This window comes from Strongylocentrotus purpuratus, unplaced genomic scaffold (assembly GCF_000002235.5).
Source record: "Strongylocentrotus purpuratus isolate Spur 01 unplaced genomic scaffold, Spur_5.0 spur5_scaffold_3, whole genome shotgun sequence".
Taxonomy (NCBI): domain Eukaryota; kingdom Metazoa; phylum Echinodermata; class Echinoidea; order Camarodonta; family Strongylocentrotidae; genus Strongylocentrotus; species Strongylocentrotus purpuratus.
This window is the reverse complement of record NW_022145609.1, coordinates 19,767,661-19,790,301: the sequence shown is the minus strand read 5'-3', so window position 1 is coordinate 19,790,301 and position 22,641 is coordinate 19,767,661. Positions and strand designations below refer to the sequence as shown.

The 22,641-nt window shown below is 40.3% G+C and overlaps 1 long non-coding RNA gene across 1 annotated transcript; it reads right to left on the bottom strand.

The window, feature by feature from the left end:
- Positions 1-707: 707 nt before the first annotated feature.
- LOC115918991 lies at positions 708-20,052 on the bottom strand. Its single transcript, XR_004066183.1, has 2 exons — positions 19,926-20,052; positions 708-3,135 (listed from the first exon to the last, which is right to left on the bottom strand). It is a non-coding gene; the product is annotated as an uncharacterized LOC115918991 (long non-coding RNA).
- Positions 20,053-22,641: the final 2,589 nt, after the last annotated feature.

The window sequence follows — 22,641 nt, the reverse complement described above, 5'->3', positions numbered from 1 at the left end:
AGTATATACCTCTCCGGCTGTGTTTGTATGTGGGGGGGGGGGGGCGCACCCCTTCCCGATATACATACAAATTGAGGGTAGATGGAAAGATGTACGTTACATTTAGTAACCAGTGTTTTAGAAAATATGTTTGAGAACCATTGGCGGTCAATGGATTATAATGATAGAGGAGGTGGGGGGGGGGGGGGGGGGGGGCGTGGAAGGCAAATAATGATATTGTCGGCGTCCCTTTGAATACAATAAACAGAAGCAATAACGATTAAAACTTAGTGGGGTAAGGAAGCCCTCGAAAGCTCCGTTTTACTTGAGGCGTTAGCATTGTTAGCTGTCTTGTGTGTGTGTGTGTGTGTGTGTGTGCGTGTGTGTGTGAGAAAGAGAGAGAGGGAGAGAGAGGGGGGGGGGGGGGCTAAATGGATGGGAATACGAGTAACTTCAGCTCCCCTCGACATCATCAGTTCAGATCTTCTTTTTCTCATTTACTCATACTTAATTTTGGTCCTCATTCCTTTTTTATTCTAATTATTATCATCCCTTCTTTGCACTTGTAAAATGTCCTCTCTTCCTTCTCTTCCACACTATTCCATCCTCTCTTTAAAAATACTCTTTATCGTCTCCTTTCTCCTTTTCCATCCTGCATTATGTAAACTATGCCATCTGAAAAGTAAGACGCATTGAGAAATTTAAAAAAATACAGAACAAACGTACAATTGTCGTTTTCTTTACAAAAAAGGTCTTTATTATACAATGACAATGCATTTCGACACATAGAAAGTCGGAACAAAACGTTTCAGTCATAATCCCGATCGTTTCATTCCATATTGAGCATGCATTACCAGCATGCTCCAATCGGAACACGAAAATTGCAACATATCAAGTGACTTGAATGTGGAACCGTGTAAAGTGAAATTGGCATTGCTTCTACCCCTGCCCACTTTCATTGTGGTGGAAACAAAACAGTGAATTACAGTAGAATTGTTAAAATAAATATATAGATTGGTTCTTCAAGAATTCGTCGACAGCCAGGTTCGGGCTCATTTTATCACAGGGCATATGAATTGTTCAAAATTACTTGAAATTTCGAAACGATGCAATGGATTAATAGCTACTTCAACAGAAACTATTAATTGTCAAGAAGACAACGATACGAAATGAATCCAACAAAGGGGTTATGGGGGCCTCCTGACTCCTACCTATTTCTTGGTAATGCTATTTCTTAATTGAAATTGACCTCGAGAATTGTATGTACTAGTATTTACAATTATGTATAGGCCTTTCACGTTTCATATTCTGAAAATATCACACTCGAGTAATTTGAACTAACGATATTTCGCTACAGAAGTTGAAAAAAGGGATGCCCCAATTGGTGGCATTTTTATTTTTGTATTTATCATGCTTATCATAACATATATGTCTGATGATACAAAACAAAACAATAAGAAATAGACAAAGATAGTCTAAACATGATTTTGTATTCAAATTTCAAGTTTTTCTTTGAGACCTAATGTTGAAACTGTAGATCCCTTGTACTGTTAACCCAATAAAAAACAGTTTGTCGTTTAGCCCCCGGGGAAAATGCAATGTCAGTACCTATTTTCATGATTAAAAGTTTAAAACTGTAATTACAAAATTGCCATTCAAATTCAAGCTACTAACAAGTCTTACTCTAAAAGTTTTCAGGTAGCGTATTAAATGGTCACGGGATTGTGTCAATAAATGCAAATAGGACAATGACTGTCCAATTAATATCCAGACTTAAACGCAATCAACCACTATACCTTCGATATAATGATGATGAGTTCACATTGAAATAAGAGAATCAAAATTATTTTAGTCAAATAAACATCCGATTATTCTGGGTGTATATATGGGGCGTGACCAATCGGGTCATTGCCTTACAAATGACCCATATCTCGAATGCTGAAGTAATTGATATTTTATCCTTCGATGGTTCGTTTCATAAGATTCGATAACTGAGAAATTTTTCTAAATCGCTATAAATAAACATTTATTTTTGCTATTTAGGCCCAAAACTACAATCCATGCATACAAAGTGTACCTGTTGAAAGGGAGAAGGGAGAACAGCGATTATCAAAGAATAAAACGATATTGGCATAACTGACATCTGATCAAATTTAATCCGTCTGAACCATTAAAAGTACGCTGCCTACTTGGTATAAGGCCATTATATTATATTGCTGGGAGAGTTGTCTATTCGTGAATGAATATCTTATAAATGTATCATTCCGGAGAAACACTAAACCATGTAAATTGTGCGTTGGAATGAGCTAAACCTCTTGCAAGCCTCAGATCAGGGCCCAAATTATGTCAAAAGACGTGACATGTCAAATCGTTAAGTAGCAAACCTGAGAACGTATTATTTCACGGATTTGATACATAAGGAATATCAAGCAATCCTCAGTTAAACTGTAATAAACCTGAGCTACGTGTGTAAAGAAAAAAAAACTACACCTACAGACCTGTGTATTATATAGACACAAATTGTGATAGGGCCTAGTGTTTCGTGAAAGCATGATTATTTTATAATTTGAGCACAAAATAACCGTGATCTCTCTTTCTCTTCAGCCAATCTCTCTCTCTCTCTCTTTATCTCTTCTCTGGGTTTGGCACTCTGTATCTTTACTGTGTAGTGGAACAGAAATAAGTCAATAATTGACCCATGTTCCTCACACCAGTAGGTGCTGCTCAACTGAATAGGTTCATCATGCCAGTTGCACACGTGGTGTCATTTACCTGACGTTAGACTGCGACAGACTGCGTCAACGACTGGTGCGATCTTGACGCACCATACTACTACTAGCATGACTAGATAAAATATTTGTTTTAAGGGAAGTGGAAAGTGAACGTTGCACACCACGTTGAATGGCGTACATGACCGTGTGAGCTTATTGCCATCACGTAACATAATTTATTAGCGCATGTATTAGCGCAGGTATTAACGCAATGGAAATGACACCTCTGTGCAAGGGGGATGGGCTACATTACGAGGTGCTGATAATGGTGGTCGCTGAATGGCTACATACGTCAATAGTGTTGGTCACTGCACCATAGTCTCGTCTGACTCTTCTATCAGGTTGGTAAATTCTTTCTGCAGAGACTCCTCATCCAAGTTGCGACCTGTTCCGGGTAAATGATGGAGAAGAAGAAAAAAAAGTTGAGACTTATGAGAGGGAATTAAAAATGAAGTTGTTTGAGCACACACCCATTTGGTGATGATCTCCTCGATTTGAACGTCCTGTCACACACTTATCTCCACAAAGGAACCTAGCTGTAACAGTAGGGTCAAAATTAATTATATTTGATCATGTTTGTCACATCGTTTAGTTGTTTCGTTGCATAGCATTGGTTTTCTCCATACTTTTTCGGAAGGCGGGTGGACGTTTGACAATACGATCGCATCCACTTTTGAAAAATCAATCTGAGGCAATTTTCATAGCCTTTTACGTCATCTTTTGAAATGTGAGAACATTACAAAGACCTATTACGTAATCCGACATGAATTGTACGGGATATACAACAGGGTAGTGAAATTGCCCCTGAGTTGATTTGCAATCGTCTTCAATTTACACAGGGACAATACACCCATTAATCTCCAGGCCGCACTGGAGGGTGTGATACAACCATTCGAAATTTGCAGTCGGTATCATGACCATCATATTATTTGCTTGGTGGAACCAGTTTCATGAAAATATGAAAATGTGACGACTAGTCTTTACCTTTGTCGGAAAATTCTGTTAAGTTCCCCCCCCCCCCCCCGGCTTATTCGAGATGTCTTATGACGCCCCTGATGTCTTTATCACGAGCTGTACCAATCCGGTCTTCTTAGTTACAATGTTCACGATGATAACAATGTGAGGTGCGAAACGAGATGGTATGCCCTCACCCGGCCCTCCGCCCCCATTGCCACATCAACCCGGCATGGCCCCTGTGACTCTATAACATAACATCATCGGGACGTTAGCGATGCGTAAGCCGAAACCCATGTTTACGGCATTCAAATATTAGCCTCTCAACGTAGCGTATAGGATATCTGTCAACAATGAACTACAGTTCCACGACTCCAACAAGCAAACTTTCAACATGATCACTGTTGTCTTTAATGGGGTCGTCCTCACTGTCAAGTTGTCAACCAGGGGTCCGTGGCGTGACTCGTCTTGGGTGGTGATGTCGAACAGTAGGCCAGAGTCACCCGTTACCTTGTAAATCATGGAGGTCTATTGCCAGAGATGGTGCACCTACGACAGGGTGGCAGACGCCCTCTTGGACAGACTCTCTAATATGGGACAGTCCCAAATAAAGGGGTTGATCACCGCACCAAAGCCAATGAAGCGTTGCAGTGGACAACGTATTCAGGTTATAAAATGTCTTGCTGTCTACCGAAAATCCCTAGGAAAATGGAGCAAATAATACAGGAAATCACGGAGTCCGTTCTTGAAATCGGTGAACCTACGACAGGGCGGCAGACGCCCTCTTAGACAATTTCTATGGCAAATTATGGGATATTACTTCATAAAGTGGTTGAGCACTACATAAACGCCTAAGAGGGTGGCAATGTGAACAGTATTTACTGGTTACCAGATATCTAAAATAATATCGCAATATCAACAAGAAATTGCCCACTAAAAAGACATACTCGAGTGGGGAACACCATTCTTGTTCAAAATTATCTAGGTTTTGAGCTGAGCCACATATTGTATACAGATGACCTATGCAATATAGTTTTGACCGACTTTAAACATTGAACTTCCACGATTTATTGATGGACTGATTAAAGAGAGTGACTCCTTAATCTTATCCAGATCGCTTGTTCGATCTACAAATGTATTTTCAACGAGGTCGAACAACCTTCCCACGCAATTAGAGCGACTGGGCATCATTCAATTACAGTGTTACATTTCTGTAAACAGAAGGATCATAATCTTAAAAAGACAATTTATGGCAAGATTTTTAGAAATGCTTAATGCTTAACAAATCGATGACCTGATGAACCTGAAGCGCATGGGATCACAGTTGGATACAGCATAAGCCCTAACCCAAATTCCCCAATCCTGGTCCCGTAGACAAGCAAACGGACGCAAGTGTTAACTTTCTTCGAACCCCTAATCTAAGAATTATGAGATCTGGATTGAAACAGGCCCAAGATCTATCAAATACGGCCATCGGATTTATGTGATTAATTGGAATGAATTAGTGACCGAGAGGAAACGCGGGCTGAGTGCCCCACGGAAAAGTGCATGGATAATAATAGATGGAAAGAAATATCGCAGCCCACAGTCACAGAAGTTCAGAGCTATGTCTGATTTATTGGATTCAAATAGCCAAAACATGTTTCTATGCCGTACGGTACTGCGCGCTCCAGATACGTCAGATTTGCGATAATATACACCCCCTGCAATTTCTTAAAGACACAATGGACGATTTCTACAATGGCCAATCTTCAGTTAACTGAGCTTATGATATTTGGGAGGTAGAAGCAGGTAACACAATAAATGGGCCTATTAATAAGAAGTCAAATGTCGGGCAAATCTGCAAAACTATAGGGGATCTTCTTATAATAAATCTACGAAACCCATATTAATAAACGTTTGAAGACAATATTCCATCAAAGGAAAAACAAATAAACATGCAATTTAAAAAAGAAATCTAGGTACATGATTGTAATACAAAACCGGTAATAATAATAATATTCCGCTTTTATATAGCGCTTAATACATCTACGATGTCTCTAAGCGCTTTACAAATATAATATTACAAGGGAGCGGGCGCTGGGATGTTATATTAGGTGTTGTCAACCCCCTTTTAGTACAGTGGTCTGTTCTAAACCTAAGTAATATATACGATAAACATACAGAGCGGATATCAAAATCGCATAAAACTGATATCATTCTTTAAAAATAAAAGAACAGAGTATCTAAACTAAAACAGAAGAAAATATGCAGTCGTACGTGAAACGAGATGTCTGATAATTATGTTGCAACTTACAGCTCATCTATGATGAAAATTTCATCTAAGTTGAAAGGAGAATCGAAAAATTATGTAATTTGACTTATTTAAAATTCAAGCATTTACTTTGTATTCACTCTCAACCCCCCTCCCCTTCCTTGAAAAAAAGGCACTTCACTTTCACACATAACCGGATTCAAATTAGGAAATAATCGGTCACTCGACTATTTTTCGTTCATCGATTTCGTGCCTCCTAGAAGGTAAGATGCGTAGCTCCTATAAAATATAAAACTGGTGCTTTACCCTATAAAATATGATGGTTGTTTGAATTTGAATGATATATTTAACAAAAGAATCCCCTCCCAAGGAAGAGGATTTCTCTCTATATAGGATGATTTTCCTCTTTAAACCTGAGGTCCGTCCACCCACGTCATTTGCCCCACTTCGCGGCATCCCCTCTCCCTCCCCAGGCCAGACGCAATAATGTTGTGATTTGTAATTTTACGAAATGGGGGCAATCCATCTCTGGAGGCTCATATGTTTGCTGTATCGCATTACCAATCACCACAATAGAGAAATAGAAGAGAGAGAGAGGGCAAGAATGAGAAAGAAAGAGAGAGAGAGAGTGAGAGATACAGAAAGAGAGACATGGAGAGAGCGAATGAGAAAGACAGAGTTGCATACACAGAGAAAAGAGACGGAGATAAACAGCGAGCGAGACAGAGACAGAGACAGACAGAGAGAGAGAGAGAGAGAGAGAGAGAGAGAGAGAGAGAGATACTGAGAGAAAGGAAGATGGGAATACAAGACTTCAAGACATGGCCATTTCGTCAAATAGGAGCAATTTATCGCTCGGGTTAAACCAGGAGAGTATCTATAAAATATTAGACAACAACTTTGGTTTGAGGCACAGGTTTGCTCGTCCTTTTCTCCATCTATATTGCGGGTGACAAGGGAAAGATGGCACAGTGGTGGTCTTCACATCAAACAATACCTGTATCGAGAAACAAACTCTCAAATTCTATCTCCATCACAAAGAGATCATTTTCATGGCTTATGAAATGGTATAGTCAATGGTTCATTCATGTGACTCTCAATAAAAAGGGCCGAGGGTTCGAATCCTTTGACAAGACATTGCCACTCTCCAACCAGGCGCCAAATGGGTACCCCCTAAGATGCGAAATTCACTGTAGTTTGCTCAGGCTTGTGAGCGTTTGTCAAATGGCGCCTAGACTGTGATGCTCCCCAGGGAGTGGAGAATGTGCATACATCATTTGAAGGGAATCCAATGACGGGGTAATAAAGTAACTGTAAACCGCTTATAGATATCGCCGTTGTAATCAGCGCTATCTAAACCTAAAACATTATTATCATTATAATAATAATTATTATTATTATTAATCACTAATAATAATAACAGGTTATTTTCGCTTTAATGCTTGTTTTCAATATTTAATAACAATTTCACCTGTCCCAACTACGGGATAAATATTTTCACAGTAGTTGTTTTCGGACAGTAGGCCAATAATCATTATATGTCATCTGGGAGCGGTCTCGCGATCCCTTGAAAGAAAATCATTACAGCAATGACTTATAAATATATAAATGGGCATCGGGGAGGATTTTAATGACGCGACCAACATATGAGGCACAGTCAGGACATGCGCGATCTATTTTATCTTACCTTTAATATCTCATCCCTCTTTCCCTACCGTTCTTTGGTGTCTAGGGCATTTAATCGGATCATCCGAAACAATATCAGACGACATTTCGTAATGGCATGTCGCCACCCCGATATATTTTCGTGCATTTCATAGATATTATTGTATCAATTAGCACTAAATTCTGAAATATTAGGGGAAATGTGAAGTATAGGGAGAGACATCCTTACCCCCAATTTTATACCCTCAAATTGTTATTACTGCCAACAGTATTGTCGGAGAATGATTTGGGCAATTGCATTGGGAGGGTAATTGTCTAGTTGTCCGGGGGAAGTTGTCCGGGGGAAGTTGTCCGGGGGAAATTGCCCTTAGATAGTTGTTGTCTGAGGGTGATAGCCGGTGGGAGTTGTCCTGATACGTTTTTGTTTTCACATGACGTTCTAACTGGTACGCCTCTGCCCCACCCCAATTTGCCTCACCCTCCCCTTATACCTTTTTGTTTCTTCTTCTTCTCCTCCTCCTCTTTCTCCTTTTCTTCCTACTCCTCCCCTTCTTCCTCCTCCTCCCTTCTTCTTCTTCTTCTTCTTCTTCCTATTCATCGTCATCATCTTCTCCTGTTTGCCTCCCCCACCTAATTTTCATCTAATACCCCCTTCCGTAAGTAAACCCTGTTTCAACATTCCTAACATAGCCATAGGTAGACACCAACGTCTATACAACAAGTGCATTCACCGCTCGTCCTCGTCGCCATCCTGTAGATGGTCGATGGCGTTAACCCAGATAACGCACACGGGAACCTCCAGTATAGTCGTTCGTGGTAGGTCTACGACATGCGACGTCGTCGTGCGCTCGTTGGACGGTCGCCGATATGTGGGTTAATGTGGCAAAAGTTGTTTTTACGATGCTTGATTTGTGTCTTCGGATAATTGCTCCTGATGTATCCAGTCCAAATGTCAGTCAGCTTCGCCCGGGCAATAAAACACAAATTGCACTAGGCAACAAAAGCAAAATAAAGAGTCCAATCCACTTCGCGGAGACGGGGCAAGACGCAGCTCTCGAGGGGTCCCATCCGATTTATCCTAATCTCCAGAGTCCAGTTAAAGGCTAACCATCAATTTCTAAGTCAGCAAGGACAACAAAATCGTAGAATGGTTTGTTTTGTTTATGTTATTGGAGTGATAGGGAAGAAATTAGGCCTGTAGGCACTTGTAATGCGATTAGGAACAACGATATTGAATATTTACCACTTTTGACCCAGGTGTAATATACCTAGAAGGGGGAAATTCACTGAATGCTTGAGGGCTGTATAATAATGGTATCCCAGCCTCTGCAAGCAAAGGCAATATAAAAAATCATTACATAAATAATTTTATTAGCATTACTCATAATTCATATTATTCAATCATTGTTCATCATAGACCTCGGGAGTTTGTTGTTGTTGATTAGTGTTTTATGGCAATCAGTCGTTTGTTTTTGGTAATCATATGTAATAATACAACTACAGCTTGAAGTTCCTTTTAACCCTTGCAGATGGGCGCAAGTGATTAATCAGAAATTTAATGGTGAGCAATCTAGGATTTCGTTGTGACAGATACTGTTCTCATCTGGAGTCCCCTTCGTTGATGTTGGTTGTTATTTAGCTTATTTATGTTTATGGAGAAAGAAGTACTTCTAGAATATCCCTTTTTTGCAGACAAAATAATACACTTCATGATCGTGTCATTTTAATAATGCCCATTGTTCATTTTCTTGTCTAATTCGCCCCCCCCCCCCCCGCCGCCTCCTTCATCCCTTGCTTCCATTTGTCCTTCCTCGTCTGTCTGAACATTAACGCAGAGGGCTCTCTCTTTATATCATTACGAAGTTTATCCGCCAAAGACATTATTATTTCAACCACAATCCATGTATACATTTTGTTCAATTTTAAACTCAAATTATTCGTCATATTTTGTATTCCAAAATTCCACATTCGCTCGGACATCTGAAGAGGTGGAAGGCCTTTAAAAGACGAACATTTCAAAGATTTCCTTTTCCTATTACACCGTCTGAACTCAAGTTTGAGAGTGATACATCAAAAGAGATTTGAGTTAGCATCTCCCAGCCTACTTCTAGAAAAACCCTAGATTTATTTGTTTACGGTGGATGTCAGTCCGGATTTGGAGCGTACTTTTCGGCGGCGAGCCCAGGGTTCACGTCACTTAAAGGTTACGGGCTCCTACCCGGGTAGTTCATCTCAGGAGAACACCGTGTTCGAATTTTAAAGGTGAGATAATACAAGAAATAAGAGACATAGATTAAAAAGACAAAGCACATTGCGCATGGTATACATCGACAGTGGCGTAGCATGGGTCCGGTCACTGAGGGGGTGTTGATGATAGGGGAGAGGGTTCTAACGAGTGGGATGAGATGCGAGAGAATGGGGTAAACAAGGGGGGCGTCAATGGGGGGGGGGGGGGGGGCGTATTATCTCTATTTCACCTTGCCTCCCCTCCGTTTCCTTCTCTCTCTCTATCTCCCTCTCTCTCTTTTCTGTACTTGATGGGCAGCTACTCAAGATGAACTAGAAAACAAATACCTCAGCTCTCTTAATTCTGACTTCATTAATCCCCTTTCCTATTCCTATCAGCCTAGTCTATTTCCTTAATTGACGGACTGATGAATATTAATATGTCAGAATGAGGAGAGAGTGGTGATAAAGAGAGAGAGAGAGAGAGAGAGAGAGAGGGGGGGGGGGTGATAAAGATAGAGAGAAAGAGGGAGAAAGAGAGAGAAAAAAAGTGTGTGTGTGGGGGGTACACATATTATAGAAATAGAAAGAGATAAAGAGAGTGACGATATAAATATGGAACAACAATACATTTAAATGGGTCGCGGCGGGGCACATTTCCAATCTTGCCCTCGCCCATGCGGAGTGAATCCAGTAACATGGAAGCTAATAATGGATGTTATCAAATATCAATGAATGGAATGGAATTTAACATGAAAAGTAGAATCCAGGTAGAAGACATTGAACTTTGAAGACAGCAAATATCAAACAAGGGCAACGACCTATGATGCATTTAAAAAGAAAATGACAATAATTGTCCCTACTTTACGTGTGAATTTCGACAATATCGACTATTAAACCCATTAGCTACCGAATTATTTCATTCTCATAGGCTTTATACAGGGACGACCCGGTTCCAGTGGTCAATAGGTTAGGTTACCTACACAAAATCGGTGATACACTGTAAACCTTTCCGACAACGATCTAGTCAAACACTGAGGGAAGGGTCGGCTGAAAATAATCTCGGTTTGATTACAACAATCATGTCACAATAGTTTGTTGGTCAAAATGATAAAATCTGCAACAAAATCAGACCACTTGTGATGGCAGCAGATCAATATTAACGGAGAGATTCTAAAATATGAACGGACATTGACCGAGTGAGATGATGCCAGGCAAAACCAAGGACAGTACGACGTTGTATTGCATATGGACAGTCTCTTGTATCGTCTGTTTTGTCCCACCTTGGACGCGGGGAGATAAATATTGAGGTTTCTAATAGCGTTTTAGTTTCGAGTAGTTGGTTTTCTCACTTCTGTCATATAAATACATCACCCACTTTATTTGAAACAACTGAGAGAAAAGATACACAAACCGCATCTTCACGTATTAAGTGTGATTGATAGAAGAAATGGAACAGACCGAAGGGAAAAGAGGTCTTTGCAGACAAAGAGGGGTAGAGATTGATGAAGAGAAACAAGAAAGTGGTCGTGAAAAGGATACATTATGTACATGCTTCAGTCAATATTTTCTCCTAGTCTTTGTATGAGCAGTGTCACTCTTATCAATGCGATATGACGGCGACGAGATTTTGCGGTTTATCAATCGAAGCTTTGCATCTTATTTTACGCGGAGCACGCCATCCGTGGTTAGCGAAGCGAACAACCCAAGCAATACTTTCGCATCAACAAATTGTCCTGACCATCAAACCTGAACCCATAAGATTGACTTTTGTCTTAGAATCAGCCAATATTTGATCCTTTTCTATCATTTTTCACTTCTCCATTTCATCCTTTCATACATTTCATATTCTGTCGTTACTACTCCCAGTTTCTTCGTTGATATCACCCTCCCTCCCCCTCTCCATTCTCTTTTAGGACGACGACGGCGGCGCGCAGTCGACACACCCTTTCACGATCTCTTTCACCCGCCCCCAAAACAAGACATATGCGCGGGAGGAAAATATTAGTTTTCGCTGCATGCCATTGAAAAATTAAGTGTCTATCCTACCCCCAGTCATTGATACAGCTCAAGTTTCCAATGCTTTCTCTATAAAACCCTGTTTGAGGGGCGTTCTTCGTGGCATGGAGGGCTGTTGTCGGTTGTAGGAAACAGATAGAGAAGTCGCAAGCGTCTTGGAAGAAAATAGACCTTTCAACGCTGGCGTGAAGGTCCTGATTGTTGCTGGAATGCAAATGGGTAATGATAGTGGAGATCTAGAGTGTGACATATGGTGAGGGTGAAAGAGAAAAGGGAAAGGTAGTAGGAGTAGGGTCCATGGCTTGTCAAACCCATCTCCGATTGAAAATAATATCCGCGCCTTTCTTTGAGACTATCAGGGCGGGAAGATAAGGGAACCAAAAAGAGGGGGGGGGGGGGTAAGGGTTCTGCCTACAAAAAGAAACTGAACCTGCTTTCACCGGCTTTCAGGAGTCACAGGACTGATTTGATGCAGATCTACAAAATCACAAAAGGAGTAGATAATCTCCAACCATTCAACTTTTCTTTTTTCCGTTTTAAAACTTTTCACCCGGAAGCAGAACAAGAGGTCATCGATTCAAAATACTTTTCCTTATCTTTTAATTTTGTATGTATAAACTTTCATTGAAGTTCACAATATGATTATGTTTGGGTTTGTCATATCATATCTTGTCATGTTGTGTTATCTTGAAAATGGAAGCAAAAATAGAATCTTAAAAACAAAGAAGCATGAAAAGTCGAAGTTGAGGTAAATGCTATTTTTTTTCACAAAGAGTGATATCGAAATGGATCATTTTGTACTGGAAAGCCCATCAGTGAGCATTTTCAAAAACAAATCTCTAAACAAATATTGGGAATCCAGGAGAGATGAACGTGGCCCCAATTAATTATTCAATTGTCAATGTTTCTCACACCTGAACAGTTCCTTTCATACATGTACATGTATATAAAATAATTCATCTTCACGGTTGCAGAGAAGCAAATAAGTTAAAGGTTTAAAAAAAACATCTACGAGGAGTGTAAACTCTGAGAGGGAAAGGAAATAAAGTGAAATGAAGACCAAAAACAAGGATAGCAAAAGACACGATGAGATAAGGGGAACATTATTTGAAATGTAGTAATGAGAAATAGTATTTTAATCAATCTTCTTGATTATTTAATAGAAGTACTTTACTTCTACACAATCCTGACCTCTATGAGGATTGAAATACCCTGGACGAACATTCACAAAATGTCCAGACGACTGACAAGTAATTGAATCTAATGACCGGGGTAATAATAATTACAATGTAAAGCAATTAGTAACGTAGTATTAAGCGCTACACAAACGTGATTATCATTATTATCATTGTTCTTTACTCGAAAATTTGTGTAAAATGATTGTTTTTGCACAAATTGCACGTAAACTATGTGAAATTACAATAAATGAATAGTCTTTTCGTCATTCTTAATGACGTTTCAAACATTTTGCCTGTCACAAGACGCTGCGTTTCTTGCATGGTTTCTTGTAAAATTTCAATACAGTATTTCAGTTTGCCCTTGTACTTTTGTTTAAAGCGCTCAAATCGGGACGACCACACCGAATCGATAGCCCCTAGCCATATTCGCTAATGCGATAACGTATAAAACAATCGCTTTAGAATAAATCGCCTTAATTTCTCGAGTTACACAAATGTTTTTTAAAGACGGCAAAAAAACAGTTTCTTAAAAACACCGCGAGCCCCCTAAATATACCCAAAGCTGACACAATCTCCGATATGAGGATGGGAAGGGGGTGGGAGAGCGCGCGGGGGGGGGGGGGCACCTCATACAAGGAGCGTCGCCTCGCCCATTGTTTGAATGGTCGTTCTCGAATAAACGCCTCTTAACATTTTCGTTTCTCCACCAGCTTGGGGGCTAAAGTTTTTCAGTACACTTCATAAAATGTAGCGGTTGCATTGTTCGTCTTACCGTGTGTAACCGATCGTAAAACGAAACTGAACAAGCACTGGACGAGGCGGGATAAAAGGAGAGGGTGAAAATACACCCCGATGTAGATGAGGGTTTATTCCACCCTGGCTGTTGTAGGGGGAATCGATACGCTTTTATTGCGGATTGTGGGTGGATCAGTGACAAGTTTTGCTCATGATCGTACCTCAGTAACAACCCCTTTCATGCTTTCCACTTCGCTAATCTGAACCCACCCCCCCCCTCCCCCCCCCCCCTCTCTCTCCAAGCTCCATTCTCTGTCTCGATAGCATACACAGCTCTTTCTTTATACTGTGTTCTATACTCCAGTGCTTCGTAGAAAAAAAGTAAATCGTAAAATCGTCGACAGATGATTAGAGTAACTACTTCATGAATTATTTGTGAATGATATTTTAAATCCTACAACAACATAAAATGAGTGAATCATTTTCGTCTATTTCTTCATTTGTTTTGGGGACGTTTTGTAATGATTTTTTTTAATTTTTAACTTTAGACAAAGTAGAAACAGTTCCTACGACGTAAATATGAAAAAATACTAGTAACGGTCCTACTCGATTTTCTTACGTTGGAAAAACAAACCGTGATGTTCGTCACTTTGACGTCACATTCTGATAAAACTGACATTTCGCCATCTACTCTCGAAATACGACTAGCATATTTTGCGTTTTGAAACAATGATAGTAATTGAATAGCTGGAATTCATGATCATGATGACCAGTGATGATAATCTCTGTTCACGGCATCTTACAACAGTTAGTTCTTGGGCTTTTTCTTTTTTTCGTGTTCCCCTAAGGGTTGATACAACCCTTCTGGTCATTGGTTTAAGGTATCAAAAGAAAGAAAAGAAAAGGAGAGTCCAAATGGAAAGAAAAACAACTCAAATTTAGCTTCACGGGTATCAACCGACCCGTGTGGAATTCCAAACAAGTGCGAATAAAGACAGCTTGCTTTTTCAAGAACAGGTTATTAGAACAAAACAAAGAGACGAAAAAGAGGTCTCCCACAGGCGTTAGACAAAGTAGGATTTGAAATTGAGGTAAAACAATACCGGGCAATAAGGAGAAAATGAAAGAATTAGGGCGTGGTGACAGACAGGCCTTTTCTCTGAGTGCACATTTTTGTGGAGGTCTCCAAAATTGTTTCGCCCGGGAAAAGGGCGGCAATATTTTGTTTGCGATGTGATATTGTGCGAGAAAAACGCGTTTGCGGGTCGCTGCTAATTAGGACAAGAAGTTTGAAGAGTGAATGATAAACTGGGGAAGGAAACAAGAGGTGGGGAAGGAAACAAGAGGAGAAAAAGTGAGGGAGAGACAAACAAATGAAGTCCTTAGCACAAGCTTTCCGTGAGTCATAGGTCTTGATACGACACTCACTTCAAGTCAGCAACACTGTAAGCAAAGGGTTTGTTTACAGCTTGGCTTTGGAGAGGGCTTTTTATATCGAGGAAAAGGTGCAACGCACAAAATATGAGAGATGAGCATTAGGTGACGAGCTTTTCTAAAGGATTCATTGATAAGGAGAAAGGATACACTCGCTACATCATCCCTTTCAACAATCTTAGCTTATCATTTTCATAAAATGGTCATTTTCCGACGCACATCATAACTGTCCGTCAAGGCATATTCCGAGTTCAACGGCCACCAAAAGCTAACTTTCTCCGGCAGACCCCTTTCCACAACGACTTGAACTTTTCTTTGTAGAGAGTCCGTGATAAAAAACTTTTATTCGATGTCTTTTTAATACTAGATGGATAAAATATGCGAGATCAATTAGGTTTAATATCCGATGAGTTTGTATAAGTTGCCTCCCCCCCCCCCCCTCTACACACCATTTTTCCCTTTTCTTTCTCTCTATAACAACATCCATTTTTTTCATGGACATTCATTAATAGTGCCCCCGGAGCCGCACTACTGATCAGAAAACCGGGAGTGACCTCGCCCCCTCCATTTAAAAGAAAGTGTTACCCCTCTCGTATCCCTATAACAATTTATTTTCTTATCATCTGTAAATATTGCAAAGGTGGACCCATGACTGTCGGGGGGGGGGGGGTGCGAATGTTTAAAATTCGCCAGGATCTATATGTATGATCGATGAAAAACGTATATTGTATATACAAGTGACTTCTTTTTTCCTCTCTATGCGGGGTGGGGTAGCCGAGAGTAGGCCAACGCGACCAATGACATAGGGGAATGACAAAAAGGCGCTTGATTTTTCAGACTACGTTTAACATCGACGATCTTCAGGTACATGTCTAGTTCAAGTCTGATTGCTGTGGATGGGCCTATGCAACACAATACATTCAAATTTATGGACAAACTCTCTCTTTCTTTCTCTCTCTCTCTCTCTCGTTTCTCTATCTCTCTATCTCTCTCACTCACACTCTTTTATCCGTGTTCAAAGAGCTGCACATGTCAATCACACCCTGACAAGTCATTCCAAAAAATTGTCATAAACTTCTTTTCTTTTCTTTTTCGTGATTCAAGGGCTCTTCAAAATTACGCCATAAAAGCTTGACCATCGCGATGGCCATGGAAGAAGTAGGGGAAAAATGGCTGAAATATTCTTCACCTCTTGATTCGTCATGAATATTTGATTAGATGAGAGGAACTCTGAAGGGGATTTTGGTGAGGTACAGCAAAAGTAGGTCGACCAAAGTCAAGTTGATTCAAGGTCATCCGAATCATTTCGGGTAAGGATACAATCATTCTGTCAATTATTACCCGATCACAGGACCATGCGTAAAAAGTTTATAGGCAAAAGAAAATTCATTTGGGGGTAACCCAACATGCTGAAAGCGGCTTCAGAAAACAAACAAACTAAAAACAATGCAGATGCAAACTATTTAAATAAAAATATATGATAATTTACTTTGGTCGAAATGAAACTATTAGTATTACTGCTTTTCACCTCAAAAAAAAATCCCACAGTGACATGAATGATGGGAGATTTCTTTCGGGTAATGCCCGGTTGTTGTTGTTGTTGTTTAATGTTCCTACATTGTCAAAGAGTGCTATTGTCAAGTGAATGTTCCTGAAAATTAATTAAATGAACATAAATAAATGGAAAGGGAGGTGTCATTACAGTTACAACGTCAAATAAATATCCATTAGTTCAAAGTATATCTCAGTTAATTTCGAGCAGTTTTTAGTGGTTCTCGTTATGAAATACGGGGTCAATCAGTCTGTGTAAAACCATTTTGTTCTTTTCCTCTCTTTCTTTTTGATAACATGATTCTGTCACCTGCACAACAACGGAAAATCCCGTTGTTACTTGGGGGAGAAGTGTTAACCGTATCTGATAACATCAACTATTATGATTAGGGAGGATTGTACAAATCTCCTCCAAAGTACACACAAGAAACGAAGAATCGCGAGCAACCCACAGACCGTACAGTTAGAAATTCCCCTATAGCCGGAATAATGGGTTGTACGCGTTTTTTCAGTTTTCATCTAGACTTTATTCTAAATACATTCTAACATACTGATTTTCTTATACCATTTTTGACAAAGGGTATAATGGCCCTTCTTTCACTGGTCATGTCATAATGACAATTAAGACAACAAAGAATCAGCATAGTTTCGCAAAGGAGAGTGGCCCTGGGGAGGGAGAAGGTGGAGGGAGAAGGGGGTGTGGAAAGGGGGTGGTGGGGGCATCGGTCCTATTTGATTAATATAATGCGAGATAACTTAGCCGTCGACTAGTGTGAGGTTATGGAAGGGGGACGTGTCCCCTTGTGTCCCTACGCCAATGATATTCGTAGTATATAAAATCGATCATCGCAGTAACATAGATTCCTCTTCGTTTTTGTAATACTAGTTGTTAATCATTGAATATGGGTTAAATATGTTGCATATTTATGCTTTAAAATAACTAGAGAGGCTAATGCACTATATGGCGGTCTGCCGATCTATAATGGTGTTGTTTCAAAGACACCTCTACAGGCCATTAATCGGCACTTCACGACATCTCGCTATAAAAACCTACAATCAAAGTAACATACACAAGTCCACTGTCAACAGAGGTTAGCCAAGCTGTTGTTAAATGAACGGCATTTTGTTTGATTACATCAGTTATACAGCAACGATAAGCCTTCAAAGCAACATGGTAATCTTACCGCAACATAGCGGTATCAAACAGAGATGGTGTTTTTATCCGCTCATGATTACCAACGCGCGAGGCTTCCCTTTTGTTTTGAAAGCTTGTCAAAATAGTTTTTGTTGGTGCTTTGATGTTTATGGGACGAAGCGCCCGGTGAGGGGTTACCAAGGCACAGCCAGATAGGACGGCATCATTTACGTCCATCAAAATAGTTTTATCTTATCGCTGCTAAGACCTTTATCACGCAGGTGTGAATATAAACGCGATAATCGGCGGGAGCCCCCGCTGAAACTTTGTTGGCAGTACCCCTATCGCGCGCTACTTCCGAGCCGGCTGATCCCCCGTTAACAAGTTTTGGTTGGCCGCTAATCCGCTCTGCAAACACAGCGGGTGCACTCTGCCGCTTGTCTACTATTCAATCACTTTTAGTGTGTGCGCAAAAACCCCACCTCGAGGTAAAGCGCGCGGGCCCTCGACACTGGAGGCGGTGGTTAGACGATTGTACGCCGAGAGAGACGGCGAAGAGAGAGTCCCCGGTAAGTCCCCCGTCGCTGATAGATCGGCGGATATACCGGCCAACTGAAGGGATTATGTGCTGATACCGTGCGGATAAAACAACGGAAAACAGTTACAAGAACCTGATCGAAAACGAAAACATGGGTCTGGCGGCTTTCTCTGATCTCAAAGAGAAACGTTATTATCACCTCGGATGTTTTCATTTCTTCTCTTTCCTGTTTAGAATTAGGCCAACTACCTCGACATAATTAGGAGATAACTGCTTGGTCTAGATACATAACATCACAAAGCAAACATCCTTTGAATTAAAAACATTCCCTCCCTAATTACTCATGCTCGAGATGACTAATGAATGTAATCTTTACCAAAGATCATAATTGTCTAATTCTATTTTTAAATAAATATTCCTAATTCAAACATAATACAATCAGACACTGATTCCAGGAGATGCTTAGCAACATTCCCCTGATTAAAGGAAATAAACATTCGAATTGCCTCTATCGATAACAGTAACTCTGACAAAATACGAAAACATCCTCTTTGTGTTTTGATGAATATAATGTCAGAATATCATTGCCTTTGACAAAATAATTTGATTTCTTTCATAGGGAGCTTCCCTCAATTTCTAGCCCAGAAAACGAAAATAAAGATATTTTTGTATATGCTATTTTGTCACAAAATGTAAAGGCATGGCCATTCATTTTACAATTCTTTCGAAACCACCACAGTTATTGGAGTCAACTTGTACCCCCAACTTTCTCCCGGTTTTCATTGATGGAGCAGAATACTCAAAGTGCAGTAATTTCATATTCTGGGCGGAACATGCAGCCCAATCAAACAAAAACGCTTTGATAATGTATGTTATATACCCATTCCCATCCTAGTCTTTGTTCCTATAACAAGAGCTATGGGTGCCCACTTTATTTCCCCCTCTCAATATTTGTTTGAGTTTGAGTGGAGTTTGTCTTCTTTCTCTTTGTACCGAGGTGGAGGGGGGGGGGGGGCAGCGAGAACTTAAATGCCCGATGCCCTCATTGTCGTATTACAAGATTTTGAATGTAAGGTCTTGCATTCTTATTGAATTTGTTGTCACAATTTATCATTGCTCGGGCTACGCCCCCCAACCCCCCCCCCCCCCCCCGCCTTAATATGTCTCTTCATAAAACCTGGGTACTTACCAAATCACATGAATTTGGATAATTATCTACTCTTCTTTTGGAACAAGGAAATCATGACCTCCATGAAATAAACATGACACTCGTCACTATGAAGCCAATGATGTACAGATGTATCATACTTCAAACATTGACTGCATTTGAACGTTGAGGGCGGACATGTTGTCATAACGGGGAGTCGAGCAAACGTTTAACGTGTAGTTTGAAACATAACCGAGGTCTGAATAAAGATTGGGATATATAAGATGTGATGTGCTACAGAAATGTTTCATATTTATATTTATTTGCTGGACTATTTACCTATAAAGACGATGGTGCATGTCCTGGTCGTCCTCTCCTCCCAGGGCGTGGTGACCTCGCGATCGTAGAGTTCATGCACCGCCTGGACAATGACCCGCCGTGACTCGTCGACCACGGATAGCTCACCCTGCAGATAGGCGGATAGAGGATTGGGAAGATGGGAGAGGATGGGAGAGGATGGGAGAGGATGGGAGAGGATGGGAAAGTTGAAGTTGAAGAGAATGTGGGGGAGGAAAATAAGATAATTATTCGTCATTCTTTCAATGTCACATAGAGCATAACATTAGATCATTACACATTTACAAAGCAAAACACACAAAGTGAACTAAAAGAAAGACGAGGAGACCCTGGTTAAAGCAGAGCTTGTAAGTTCTGGACCAAATAATCATTGGTTGGTACATAAATAAGCAACAAGATAAACATGGTGGTAGTATATATTTGTGCCTACCTAAGAATACATTAAAAGAGAGAGAGAGAGAGAGAGAGAGAGAGAGAGAGGGGAGAGAGGGAGAGAGAAAGGGGGATAGACAAAAAGAAAAAGGGAAATACAGAGTAATATATTCCGGATAGTAAGCATGCATGGAGTGAGACAGAGACAGAGAGAGAGAGAGAGAGAAAAAAAAAAAGAAAAAGTTAGTGAGAGAGATAGAGAGAGGCAGACAGAGATAGCGATAAAGAGACCGAGAGAGGGAGGGAGAGAGACAGACACAGAGAGATTGACAGAGTCAGAAAATAAAAAGAGACAGGTAGAAATGGCGTAAAGAGGGACAGGAAACACATAAGGAAATACGAAAATATGGAAATATGATGCCAAGATAACAGAAAGGGATGAAGAGAGAGTGAGAGAGAAAAAAGAAGCCATGAATATTTATATTAAAAACAAACGGTAAAACTCCCATTAACAGAAAAAACATGAAAACTGATGGCATATTTCAACAATGCAAAGATTGAAAATTGAGGTTAATCTAAGCAAACGCTACAGGCACAACAATCTCAGTCGAGTCTCGTTTGTGCATTTTTTTTCTTCTCCGATCATAAAACCAACCAGACAAAATAATAAGTGATAAGAAAAAAAAAAATCTACTACTACTAGTTCAAGATGCGGATAGAGTTCCATTTTGATGACATTTTACACAGGACAAAACTCTCTGTAAATTATGCAGGAATAAAATACAAGTCATATGGAATTTGAAATAAAAATGATAAGAACAAATGAGTAAAGTAACGTGTAAAATTTGTCGTCAAGGTGGGTTTTCTTCACCAAATAAAAAAAAGACTACAATGTTGGAATGATACAGAGCCTTAGATCTCGTTTTTCATAAAAATCGTTCTGACATAAAATTTGCCACATAACTCGCAATATCTTCCTGAAACTTGAAAGTGATGAGAAACCTCATATACATCATCTTTTTAGCTCTACACTTGAAGGCATGCCTTGTAGCACCAAGATAAATTAACATAGGAAGTGTTTGAGTGTTATACGTATATAGAAGAATACTTCATTTGAAATTGAAATAATACGTCACAATTTCTGAGAGTTTTAAAACCAAAATGAACTTTCTCATCGAAATCGGGATAAGAGAGAAAGAGAAATGGGAGACTCAGAAAGGATGGGGTGCCTGCAGGGAGAAGGGGATGGATTGAAGAAGGGGGAATATAAATAGGGATACAATATATGCAGAAATACCAAAATATAAAGCAAAAATTAATAAACGAAAGTTAACAAGTGAGAGAAAGAAAAGAGAGATAGATAGATTGAGTGGGGGAGAAAGGGAACGTTCACATAATCATTATATAAGTACTTTTTAAAAAGTAGAAATACAAGTTAAAAACTTATGAAATATATATTTTAGGAGATACCGTCATGTACGTAGAGAGGGGCAACATGAAAGATAAGGCGGGTAGATCGGGAGGTAAAGAAAAATTAATTCAGGAAAGATTGGGAGAGAAAAATTGGGATGGGAGGTGCATAGGAGTCAAGAACGGAGGCTGCAGCGAAGGCAACGGGGACACACAGACACTCTTGTTAAGAGTTTCAACCCGGCCGAAACTCTGGAGGGGCGGTGTAGACCCAGCCGCCTGATAGTGATCCCCTGTATCAGCAACATGACACAGAATGCTGGCATGAATGGGACGAAATACATACCCCTCGCTAGACAGACGGGGCGGGGAAACCAATGAGTTTGAGAAAACAAAACAAAATAGGAACCAAAACAGTTTCTCTTAAACCGACCGAGTTACACGATAGCACTCCCCAAGTTCGAGTTTATAAGGGAACAAGGCAGAAAGGGGGAAGAAAGGGAGAAAACAAGTGTGCTGGGGGAGACCCGCTTGCAGTGCATGGCTTGCGTTTTGAATACGGTTTTTTGAAGTACATTTTGAATAGGAGCGTGAATGAAAACCATCCCAACTCGCTATTCTGTCTCCGCACTGGAGAAGGTTTCAAAAAACAGCGCAGGGCTTTTGTTCATGAAAAGTGACATTCAGACTGAGCTAAGAACCTCAATAGGGGCGGTTTGGGGGCCTTTCTTCCACCTCTATTCCACCCTTCATTTTCACCGCTCTCTCCTTGGCGTGATACCACGTTTGGAGGGGGTAATGAAACGCGATCGGGTAGCTCGCGGGCCGGTTGCCCCCTGTCTTAGATACCTTCTGAACCCCGCCGATTGCTTTCCCCCTGCCTTTTTTCCCCCTTCCAACCGCCCCCTTTTTTTCC